The sequence below is a fragment of the Ammospiza nelsoni genome, chromosome 4, assembly GCF_027579445.1.
Source record: "Ammospiza nelsoni isolate bAmmNel1 chromosome 4, bAmmNel1.pri, whole genome shotgun sequence".
NCBI classification, from domain to species: Eukaryota; Metazoa; Chordata; class Aves; order Passeriformes; family Passerellidae; genus Ammospiza; species Ammospiza nelsoni.
The window spans coordinates 57,062,626-57,075,267 of NC_080636.1; the positions used below are offsets into that span (position 1 = coordinate 57,062,626).

At 47.3% G+C, this 12,642-nt stretch overlaps 1 protein-coding gene across 1 annotated transcript in view; it reads left to right on the top strand.

Annotated features, from left to right (window-relative positions):
- Positions 1–2,759: 2,759 nt before the first annotated feature.
- Positions 2,760–12,642, top strand: part of ADGRL3 (adhesion G protein-coupled receptor L3) — a 482,547-nt gene continuing 472,664 nt past the window's right edge. Inside the window, exon 1 of the mRNA XM_059470076.1 lies at positions 2,760–3,052. The gene's annotated coding sequence lies outside the window, so the exon portion shown is untranslated. The remainder of the gene's footprint in view (positions 3,053–12,642) is intronic.

Consider the following 12,642-nt stretch of genomic DNA (forward strand, 5'->3'; position numbering starts at 1 on the left):
TGTATGGTGAATGATGAATATCATCAGAGAGGTAATTGTGTCTTGAAGAATCTCATATCTCATATCTTTGAGCATCTCAGCAGAAGCAGTATTCAAGATTTGGGGGTTTTGCTAGTTTGATTTGGGTTTTTTTGGGGGGTGAGATTGTTTGGTTGGTCGGCGTTGTGGGGATTTTTGGTGGTTGTTCTGCTTATTTGTTTCATTTTTTGTTTTTCCCTTCCATGCAGACCCTGGAAGAAAGGCTGTTACAAAAAGGATTTTCCCAAAGATGAAGCAGTAGATTCTCCAAGGACTTTTTCCACTGGGAATAATAATTTTGGTGAGTCAAATGCAAGGTCCAAAGAACAACGGCTTTTTAATTGCTTTGAAATCTTCTTTTTCTTAAATCAAATTGTTGTAGAAGATTGAGCATAATTCACTTGGACATGTGGATATTCTGCAGCCATGTAGCAAAAGGGGAGGTGTTCTCTAACAAGACTTTGCAGAGATCTATTGGAAATGGTTGAGATAGATCTGTTAAAAATTGTAGATTTCCCTTCCGTGACCACAGTCGATATTCTTTCTTTATTTTTGCAGTGTCAGTGAATGGGCCTTGATTTTATTATTGGGAAAACAGCACTTATGTTTATTGGTACTAATTTTCCACTGCACATCAATGCATCCAGAATAGCAGTTCTTAACCTTAAATACATATTTCTGTGCCTGCCTAACTAGCAATTCAGCTAGGAACATGTGTGAGCATCTTCCTGACTCATGGTCTGAGTTAACAAACAAGGTTACTTAATTCCCTTATCCCATTTAAAAGAATGGCCTTGCAAGGTCTCCATCGTCAAGGATACTTAAGAGCTTGTTAAGGAAAAAGCTGAGCAGGATAATTAACTGAGTGGATCTTCCATTGGGTTGGACCAGGAGGCCTCATTTGGGCCCTTCCAGCTCTCTTGGCTAGAGTCAAAGTTGGGAGTGCAGAAGCAACTCCCCGGACAGGTCTGGTCACTGGGATAAAGTGTGGTGTGTTGCACTCAGGCAATTAGAAAACTATGATTTTCTGAAATCTACTTTTTTGTTTGTTTTGTTGTTAAAAGAGCTTCATTTGTTTAGGTCCTTCCCTCACAAACCAAAATGAAACAAACAATTTGCTTTGTGAGGGAAGTTTTTAGCATGTTTCAGTCAAGCACCATTATTTCCAGAGATCCCATGTAAGCATGTAAGATTACAAATGTTAACACAAAGGCAGGCTTCTTATCCTTTTTCCTGGAGGTTCCTGACTCTCAGGAGACGAGGGGATTTGTGTTTCCCACATGCTGAGGGTGCCAGGGCAAGGACAGAGTGTGTCTTGCTGCCCCAGCTGATGCCAGGCTGCCCTGAGCCCCATCCCTGTGCTGGGCAGCAAGGAGACCATCCTTGAGCAGCAGGTAGGGTCTGATGGGCTGCTTGGATGGGGACGACAGGCTGAGAGGCCAATGGTGAGCTGGGGAATCTAGCGGGGAATGGGTCTGAGCTGGAAACACAAGCTGCCATTGGCTTTCTGGGAGGGCAGCAGCGGGCAGAGCACCCAATCGCGGCTGAGGGAACCGCACAGGCGATGGATCGGTGCCGCAAAGGCAGGCTGCAATTGGCCGCTCGGATGGGCACAAAATTCCAAGCGGCCAATCGGGACGTGGGAGATCCAGTGTGCGGCGAGGTCCGTGCCCAGTGTGGAGGCTGCCATTGGCTACCTGGCAGGGGAGCCAGGGGCAGAGCGTCCAACGGGGCGGTGCGGGATCCTTCGGGAGGGGCTGCGGGACAGGTGGTGCGGGCCGGAGGCTGGCACCGCAGCGGGTGCGGGCAGTGCGGGCGCGGCGGTGCGGTGCGGTGCCGGCCGGCTGCTAGGTGGAGCCCGCGTCCGCGCAACCCAGATCCGGGCCCTCGGCGCTCCCCCGCCCCTCGGCTCGCCGCCCGCCCGGCTCCGTGCGGCCGCCGCCGGGCAGGGCAGCAGCGCCGCGCCGCCCGCCGCCGCCTCCTCCCCGGGCTCCGTTGCCCGCTCCCGGCTCGGCCCTGCGGGGGACGCGGATGCCGCGGGTCCCGCCGGCCCGGAGAGCGCTGCCCGTGTGCGGAGCGTGTGCGCTGTGCCGAGCCGAGCCGTGCCAAGCCGGCGGGGCGGCCATGCGGCCCCCCCGTGCCCGCTGAGCACCGCGCGGGGCGCGCCCGCCCAGCCGCCCCCTCCGCGCCCGCGTAGCCGCCCCCTCCGCCCGCCCGCCCGAGCCGCGTCGCGCCGCGCCGGGGCTGGCGGTCTCCGCAGCGGGAGGAGGAGGAGGAAGAGGAGGAAGGATCCAGGGTGTCTGCGGAGCGCCGGGGGCTGAGGACCACCCGCCTCCCTCTGCGCGGGCGCCTTTGTGTCCCCCAGCCCCGGCGGAGCGAGGGGCCGCGGGCAGGGGAGCGGATGCGAAGAGCGGCTGGTGCTGGAGGGGAGAGAGAGAGAAAGGGGGATGGTGGAAGATTTCTCTCCTTTTTTATTTTTTTTTTTTTTGGTGGTCTCTTCGGCAGCGGCTGTTCTTCCCCAGCAGCAGCAGCAGCGGCGGCGGCGGCAGCAGCGGCAGCAGCAGCACAGGCAATGACTCTGCCGCATCCGAATCGCCTGGCCGCTGGCGCCGGCTCCGGAGACATCACCTTGCTCTGAAGTTGCCCACCTGGAGGAGGTAAATCGGAGCGGGGCTTTCGTCCAGAGGGGTCGGCGACGGCGGGGAAGAGGAGGGAGTGATTGCCTCCCCCATCCTCACACACTTGTCCTCCGGGAGGAAGCTTGTGTAGCAGAAGAACACGGCAAAAAAGGAAAGACTTTTACTTCTTTCTATTTTTTTTTAATTTTTTTTTAATTTTTCCTTGCTTGAGAGGGACGTCCGTGCTTCTCGTCCGGCCCCCTTTTCCTCCTGGCTGGGGGCTTTGGTACTGTGGCCAGGTCTGCTTCCTACTCCCACCTCTGGTTTTAATGGCTGGATTGTGGCAGCAGCTCCCTGCTGCAGGTTGTTGAGGATCTGATGGGGACTCGCATCTCAGGAGCCGGAGGTGACTAAAGGTAACTAAGGAGCGGATGGATGGATGCTCGGCAGCCCTTGCCTGGCCCTCAGTTGCTCCCTTGCCCGCTTGCGCTGGGCTGAAGGGTGCCGGCCGCCCTGGGCGCACGCTTGGATTGAATTATGCTCTAATAAGGGTAGTTTGTCTTCAGGGGGGCTGGATCCTCCAGGTAACGGGGGAGCATCTCTCTGGGTCTGCATGCTGGGCGACAGTGGAGACGAGGGGTGTGCATCTTGTTTGGAAATGCCTTGTAGGCTCCAGCCTGGTTTGGCTGTGGGCAGCTAGGGTGGAAAAGACAGTGAGGAGATGAAGGGGACCGGGTAGGTTTTGTTCTTGCTCTCTCTTGGTCTTTTTCTGTGAAAGGCACCACGTTGGACCGGGGGGTTTGCTGGTGTTACACTGAGGAATTCGTGAGTTTCATTATGTTCCCTCAATCTCCCCCCTTCTCCCCCCCCTTCTCCCCCCCTTCCCCGTCTTCATGCCCGCTCCTTCGTGGATCTGCGTTGCTGTTTAATCGCTGAAGGCTGCCTCGGGATGCAATTGCTTTCTTGTATATCGGGGGGCATGAGTAGGGGGGATGCTGCCGAATTGGGGGTGCGTGTTGGGGGCTGCCTGTGCTGGATGTGAGGGGCTGGGCAGAGGTGTGAATCCAGCAGCCCCGGGTTACAGGTAGACGCGGGGAGCGAGCTTCGCCTTGCCGTGCAGCCGGGGAGCGGAGCGTTCGGTGTAGGTAGGGATGTGCGGAGCTCCCACCTCCTGCCCGTGAGGCTGCCTTTGCTGCCTCTTCTCAGTACAGGGCTGGCGTTTGTTTTGAGCAAGGGCCGATATGTATAGCTGGAATTGCGTTTTTAATGCCGCTTTGCTTTTAACCCTTTGTTTTATTTGCTCCCTTAATTATTTATTTGTGTTCCCCTTGCAATCATTTGACCGCGTAACTTGGAGGTACCGGCTGTAAGGCTGATGGCGGGGAGGAACCACCGGCCGGAGAGCAGCCCTGTTTCCCAGTTTAAAGAGCCTTCCTCCAGCTGGTGCCCCTTAGTGCTAATGAAGATGTAGCTACACTACCCCAGAGATGTGCCCTGGGTATTTGGGAGATTGTCTTCCTGGACTGAGTTTGATCAGCAGACTTGCACCCGGAGTTGTCCAGGGAAGTAACGCTGACCTCCAATACATTTAGTTGGGTTTTCTTCCTTACCCTTTCCCCTACAGACAGGCAGATGTGTGGTCTTGCTTGAGGGGTGGCGAGGTAAGAAAGGAGCCTCTCTTTCTCTCCCTTTCCTGATAGGCATGAGATTCTTCTCTGCGGTAGTTAAAACAACTCGTATTTTGGCCAACAGCAGTGTATTGTTTCTACTTGTCAACTGTGGAGTTCATTATCGTTTTAACCAAAACAGCCCATGTCTATTGTATTTACTTTCCTGTTTAGATCACTCCTTAGGAGTTATTGCCATTTCCACTCTCACAGTTCTGGTTCCAGGCAGCCAGCTGCTTAGAGGGAGGCTGAGATGCAAGGGAAAATGCGAAAATGCCATCTGTTTCTTGATATAAGGCAGAGAGGTAGTCTGCCGGCTGCAATTTCTATCTGTATTATAGCATTCATTATTCCAGAGTGTAGGATCAGAATTTTCGAAGCTGACCGAAAAGAAATCTTCCCTGGAGTTGAAAAGAAATAAAATCCATTTTCATTGTGGAATGCTGCCTCTTAAGAGCGCAGCCAATGCTGCCTGCTTGGTATTGAGTAGTAGCATGTGCTTTGTAGAGCTCATTAATCATCATTTCCAGGGGTTTGCAATACGAACAGGCTTCTACTGTGCATTCATTAGGAAGAATTCTTCCATGGAGCTTTTCATGGGAGTAAACCAGGTGTTACAGGTTAAAATGGGCTGCTGTCAGAAAGTCTGCAGTTGTCACTTTAGATCCATGCCAATGTTGGGTGACAAAGTTCAGGTTAGAGCTCCATGGTAAAGCTGTATTTTTTTCCTAAAGATTAAAGTGCTCTGAGAGAACAGGAGTCAGACCCCCTTGTTGTGGTCGAGGCTGCTCTGGTTCCTACTCTTTAAGAGTACTTTAAGAGTACTTTTTCTTTATTTAGGCTTGGTTTACTATAAAGTGACTGCTGTCTTGTTACCTGCTAGCAAAAAATAAAGTGGGTAGAAATCTCTGGTATGTTTATTTCCAAAAGGATTGAACTTTCTGTAAAGCTAGTGTTCACCTGTGAGTTCCAAATAATTTCTGTCATTGAATAAGTATGCATTTTCCCTTTTCTTCTTGGGGTGGTAAAGAGAAGGTATGTTTAGTTTTGCATTGAATTCCAGAACAAGATAAATGACAGTGTAGATTGATGATAGTGAAAACATTGAGTGCTGCTTTGCAGGCAGTGAGATTTTAATGGTATTTATTGAGTTGAGGCTACCGAGTCCTCGTGGAGATGTGTTTTTGTGACAAGCGTGGGAGCTGGTGTTTCAGTTTCTTGGTGCCCCCCGGAGATGAAGTAGTTTATGTGTTAGCCTGGGATATGTGAATTTGTCCCCGTGCCTGCCGGATCCAGTCCTCCACCCCCCTCCTTTGTTTGCTGTGCATCCCCCAGGTTGGGGTGCCATGGGGAGCACATCCTTCCTCCCAGTCGGGGGTGATGTGGCAGAGGTGCTCAGCTTGCCTGTGCAAGCACTGATTGCAGGAAAGGCTTTTTTCCTCCTGAAACAGAAAGTAAATTGCCCAGTACTTGCTGGTGCTAACATGAAGCTGGTGCTCTTTGCTGGGTGGGAGGGAAGTCAAGCAGGTTTGTAGGTGAAAATGCAGGCATGCACATCAGCCAGCTGACTGATGAGCTGGATGTCTCAGCCCAGCGTTGCAGGGCTGTTAGAAACATAAATAAATAGATATTTAGAGGCAGGTAGAGCGTATGATCAGTCAGGACTGAACAGGAATGTGCATGACCTTTAGCTTTGGGCAGCACTCAGCTGGAGGGCCTGATGCTGCCGTCAGGGTTTTCACATTCAGAGCATGAGTGGATGCATCATCAACACATTTATTCATGCACACGGGGGAGGGAAGTCTTTGTAAATGAAGAAGTCCTAGGAATGGGTGATTTATTAATAATTTTAATACTAATAGTGTTGGGACTGGTGTAGATTGACTAGGAAGCAATTTAATGTGTGACACAATATAAAAGATGGGTTAAAGATTGATGAAAGAGATGGAATTCAGGGAGCAAGAATGGATCAGAGAAAAGCTAAAGCATGGAGGATAAGAATAAGGATTTCTATGCTTTAAATAAGTTTCTTTTATGTTTTTCCTGTTGTAATTATATTACTTGGTGATTGTGGAAATGGCTGAATGCTGCAATTGGAGTGATTTTGATAAAGATTTTAATTCCCTAGAGGCATCTTGCACATCACAAGAGGTTTGTAAGAACAACTCTAAAATTAATTTTTTTTGGAGTGGCGATCATCTGAGAGATAGACATCACAATATTGATGGGTTGCTGAGGACTGTAGTGAAATATCAAGGCAGCCCTGCAAAATAAAGAAGGTTTTGTCTGCCCCTTCTGATGGGCTGCTTATTGGAGTAGGATGTGCTGGTGAGCATCGACATTCTGGAGAGATGTTTATGGACGCCCATTTCTTCCCTGCTGGTCCTTTTCTCATTCAATAGATGTCCTCCTGCTGGGATGGGAATATGAAAAATGCACCGTGATGCCAAATTCTGAGTGTACATCCACACTTCAGTCTCTGCTATGTCTTCAGGCAGTGCTTTCAGTTGCAGGATGGAGAGCTAGAAATTGTCATTTGCAGGAGTTCAGTATGCACTGGTGTATTTGTAGGAATGTACCTGTCCCAGTGAGGGGGTGTGACAGTGCTAGCCTCTGGCTGCCTCATCTCCTGGGGTCATGCCTGCCTTGCCAAATGTTTGTCACGCTCCTCACCAGCACTTAATGCGAGGCTCTTTAATCCCTGCTTGGGATGCATGTGAGTGTGTCCTGTTTCTGTAGGTGTTGAGATGCTCCAGCACTCCCTGATCTCATCCTTGTGCTCAGTGTCAGTGGAAGCTCCCAGAACAGTCTGATGAAGTAGAAGGAGAACTTTGCTTTTAAGCATCTACTTTTAATTCTTGCCTACTTTAATGGCAAAGAAACTACCTCCTACTCAAATCTGTGATGTGATCCTATCTAGGACGTTATCTCATTGCCTGGTTTTGGCCTCCAGGTTTGCAGTGTAATGCTTGCTTTACATTCCTCACTAGATAATCTCTACAGTGCAGTCTAAAATTCCTGTCTGCAAGCTAAGTGTTCATTTTTAAGACAACTTCTCTGAAGACACCTTGTCACTACAGCTTTTATTTCAGCAGTCTTTTTAGAGAGCCTTCTGATTTTGCCTGTAAGGCAGATGCTTTTACCAGTCATTGCACCAAGCATCTGTAACTATAGTAAGGTAGCTAGTCTTTTCAGGAAATGTCATTTTAATAGTGTTGTGGACCACAGTTTTACTTACTAAGTGGTGCTCAGTGAGGGATTTTTTCAGCCTGCCTGAAACCCTTGTTTTCCTCTATCTGAGTCTTTTTTCCCCCTCCCTTTTTGAGCTTTTAATCTCTACTTCTTCAGGCCCACTCCCATCCGAGGGAGGCACTGCTACGTCTGTGATGGGAGCTCCCAATGTAGTCAGTGAAGCACTTCTGTTGGCTTCCCTGTGAGGGGAAGATGTTCAAGAATCTCACATGTGGTATCTTCTGAAGGGAAGCTCCAGAATCTCAGATGAGGTCTTTTCAAAACCATTCCCCTGCTTCAGCATCAAGTTTCTAGTAATTGTTTTGTAATATCTTTGCCAGAGGTGGCATTTCAGGCCAAACAAAGCAGTGAACACAGAGGAAGAGTAGAAATCTGTGTACACTTCTAAAATGTGTTTGTGAAAACAGTCCAAAATTAAAATCAAGACACTTTTGTTTGAGGCTTGACAGCTTTCAGTTTCAAGGGTCATGAAATAAATGCCATTCTGAAAAAAGCAAAGAGGAGTTTGGCAGCTGTCCCAGTTAGGCAATATGAAGTTGTAGATTTCATTTAAATGCCTAAGAGTAATAAACCTTTACAGAGCATCCATTGGTGCTCACTCTGCCAGGATTTTTGAAAATTATTTTTTTAAAGCACGTTAGTCAACATGTGAGTAATTACACAGGAATTATTTCAGTGGCTACAAACCTAATGCTTCAGAGGCCTGTAGCACAACTCCGATTCATTACAGTGGGTACCTGTCAGGGAGCAGCTTTGAAATATTATGCACAGTGTTTTGAGTTGTTTGGATTATAGCTTTGCTACTATTAATTGTGAGAGCTTTACTGATTTGATTGCAGTTGCTTTGATTTATATCAGGTAGAGTCATTGATTTTGAAGTTTGGAACGGAGCTGTGTGTTTCTAAAACTTAGAACAGGGTGTCATAAATACAAAAGACCAACATGAGTGTTTTCTTACAGCAACCCAAAGTTAAAATGAAATGAAATAGGACTCTCTGTGCTTTTGTGGAAGTGATGCTTAAAATTTAGCTCTGAATTGCCCTACTGCAAAGTCCTGCTCAAAGGTGCCACACAGCCCAACACTGTTCTGAAAGGTGGTCTAGTCTAAACCTGGCCCCTTTGGGTAAGACTCTTAGTGGTTTTGTACCAAGGGCAAGTAATTCATTTGTGAGAGTCACTGCACACAATATATATGAGTTTTTACAGTAAGTCCCTTTGCCACTCCCTAGAAACCAAGAATCTACTTACAGAGGTGAAGCCCCTACATCAATGAGCACTGTTTAAAGTTCGGGGAATAGGAACCTTCTGACTAATGCAGTCTTAGAACATCTGTTTATCATGGGCAGGCACGTATATAGACATATAAATACTATGATTTGGGGAACAGACTCAGTTCTGATTTTTTTGTCAAACTTGGGGAAATGAAATAGAGTTTTGGCTTTAGGTGAAATCTGAGAATTGCACCTATACCCAAAACATAAATGTACCCACATGTGTATGTCCATATGTGTGCATACACAGGTTTGTTTGTGAAATGATGGTGCTGATGCATAGAGTTGGTTTTCTTTGTTTTTTTTTTTTTTTTTTTTTTTTTTTTTTTTTTTTGTTTTTGTTTTTTTTTTTTTTGTTTTTTAAATTGTCTTGCTGGAAACTCTCCCTGTTTTTTTTTCTGATTGTTTTTTGGTAAGTGCAGTAATGGACAATAAGTTGTGCAGGGGCCTGCAGTTGTAAAATTTTAACTGAGTTGCTTGGTTAATAGTCCAACACCAAAACAGAACAACCACATTTTCAGATTTGTTGAGCAACCACATGTTTTATCAGAGTTAGTTCTGGTCCTTGCTTATTTGTTGTAGCAGGCTTTTTCCATTCTGAAGTTGCTGATCCCAAGCCTGCCTTAATGAGATTTTTTCATTGCCCTCAGAGTGAGGAAGAGAAGCTTCAGTGTGTTGCAGAAGTGCTGTTTGCAGCATACTTGGGAAAGTCAACATTTTCCTTCATGCAGGGAGTAAGGGGCATTTTAGCTAGAAGTATGCTGCTAATACTAATTTTGGGCAGGCCTAGGTTAGATGGGGAGTTGAGCTCAGAAGAGCCCAGCACTGGGAGCTGCTGAGCTGTTAACTGTTTTTTTAGTGCTAAAATAGGTGTGTTATGTTGGAGGACACCGGGAGACAAGAGAGGCCCTAAGCAGAAGCAGTGCCCCTGTTCTGTTTGATCAGTGGGTCTCTCTTTAGGAGCCCTGCAGAGGTACTGCCCTGCTTTGCTCTTCAGTGTCACAAACCAAGCCTTGATTCAAGCCCGTGAGAATAGGGGAGGGACCCAAGCCCAGTTTTTGATGTTCTGCATGGGTGGGTACCTTGAATACTCAAATGCATTCCCGTGACAGCTGACCCTTTAAGGACATTTTCAGTAGCTCTCTGGATTTTTTCTCTTTTTTTCCCCCTTTCCTTGTCCCCCACAATTTTTTTTTTTTAATTTTGGGGTTTTTTTTCTGTTCCAAAGACTGCTGAAGGAAATAAAAAAGCACCCTTTGTAGCTGTCTTTTTGAATACATTTCACTGATGGAGACAGTTGAGAATTTCAGGGATCATGTTAATTTCTTTTGCTTTGCCCTTGCGTGTGTGTTACTGACCGAAACATTGTGATTTCAAAATGGTGCAGATTCCCGCCACTCACTTCAAAGGGCACAGGTTTTTGTTGTTTGGGTGTTTTTGTTTCAGCAAGATGTATGTTGTGGTTTTTTTACCCATATGTGCTGTGTAATGTGAATCCTTACTTACCACTTCTGTTGCTGCGTTCTTTTGCATTTTTGGTTTGGGTTTGTTTGTTTGTTTGTTTTGTCTCCCTCCTTTCTTTCCCTGCATTTACAAAAGATTTTGAGATTCTATCCTGAATGTTTTTTTAAGGTGAAGTCTATCTGGAGGTACATAGTGCTGGTCTGTAATCCTGTAGTAGATAGCTTATCTGGAGTATCCAGAGAAGAGCCGTTCCTGTTTCCAGCAGACCACAGATTTCTATATTGGACATTGTTTCTCAGCTAAAGCTTGTTGGAACTGTGTATGTAATCTAAAATGTCATTCCTTTGGATTTTGGATATTGCAATCACAAGCTGTAATAGTTGGAAAATTTGATGTATCTATCCCACTTCCTTCCGAGGGAAATTATGATGTGACTACTGCACTTGCAATTCCCACAGCACAGACTTCTTCAAGAAAATGTCATTTTGGATTATCTTTAATGGATGCAGGTGTGTGGAATGTCTGTGTGTCTTTTTTTTTTTTTTTTTGAGAAGAATGTAATGTTACAATTGCTGCTTTATTTGGTACAACTCCAAAATGACATATACTTCCTTGAGTAAAATTCTTCCTGATAGGTATTTGAAATATAGCAATTATGCTGCATAGAGGGATAACTTGTGACCTTCTGACAAGGGACCCACAATTACAATCATAACGCACTTTATAGATCTCCTTAAGTAGGTCACCAGTTTGCAATGAGTCTTTCTGAAGTCTGTGCGAGGCCTTTCAGTTGCAGGAGTGGGGAGCCTTGTTCTGTACAACATCACTGATATTCAAGGGAGGCTGAAATCACTGAATCACAGGATGGATGAGGTTGGAAGTGACCGCACTGGATCATTTGATCCAACCTCCCTACTGGTGCAGGATCATCCTAGAGCACATTGCACAGGTTTGCATCCAGACTGTCCTTGAATATCCTCAGTCAGGCAGACTCATTTTTTGGGCAATCTGTTCTAGTGCTGGGTCACCTAGACAGTAATAAAAGTTCTTCCTCATGTTCAGGTGGAACTTCTATGCCTCAGTTTCTGCCCATTGCCTCTTGTCCCATTGCTTGGCACCACCAAGAAGAGCTGGAAACATCCTCTTGACACCTCCCTTTGGATATGCACAGACATTGATGAGATCCCTTCTCAGTCATCTCTTTAAGACTGAACAGGCCCAGCTCTCTTAGCATGTTACTTATATCTCAGTAAGAGAAGCAGGATCATGGAATCATAGAATGGTTTGAATTGGAAGGGACCTTAAAGATCATCTCATTCCAAACCCCTTCCATGGGCAGGGTTACCTCCCAACTGGACCAGGTTGGTCAATGCCTCATTCAGCCTGGCCTTGAACACTCATTGCCTGGGCATTTACAGCCTCTCTGGGGCAACCCGTGCCTCTGCCTCACCACCCTCACAGTGAAGAATTTCTTCCATAAATACTCCAGTCCCTTAATGCTGTAGGCTCCTCATCATCTTTCTTGGCCACCGCTGGACTCACTCCAGGAGCTCCGTGCCTCTTGTCCTGAGGAGCCCTGAACTGGACACGGCATTCCAGGTGAGGCCTCACAATGGCTGAGTGGAGGGGTGGAATCACCTCCCTTGACCTGCTGTCAGTGCTTTTCCTAATGAATCCCAGGATACCATGGGCCTGCTTGGCCACAAGATGTGGATACCTGGCTGCCTTGTGGACAGCTTGTTGTCCACCAGGACCTCCAGGTCCTTCTTCATGGAGCTGCTTTCTGGCAGGTCAGCCCCAGCCTGTGCTGGTGTGTGGGCTATTCCGCCTCAGGTGTGGGACCCTGCATTTGCCTTTGCTGATTTTCAGATGGTTTCTGCTGAAGGGCTGCGCATCTCTGGGGGATTGGCCACTCCTCCCTGCCTTGTGTCATCCCTGAGCTTGCTGAGGGGGCATCTGTCCCTTTGTCCAAGTCACTGATTAACCAGGCCCAGTATTGACCTGTGGGAAACAGCACAGTGACAGGCCTCCAGATGAACCCTGTGCAGTGACTGTGACCTTCTGGGACCTGCTATTCTACCACTTCTCAATCCACTCCACTGTACCCTCATCCTTTCCCCACTAGCTGTGCTTGCCTGTGAGGATGTTGTGAGAGATAGTGTCTAAAGCCTTGCTGAAGTCGAGGTAGACAATATCCACTGCAACAAGGGAATGATACCTATGTAAGTAACCTTGTTTTGGTGAGAAATACAGGCACACATCACTGAGCACATGAGGATATTCCCAGCTGAGCTGCCCTGTGTTTGCAGTGGAGCTGAGACCCTGGGTGAAACTCAAGATGTTGGAAACATG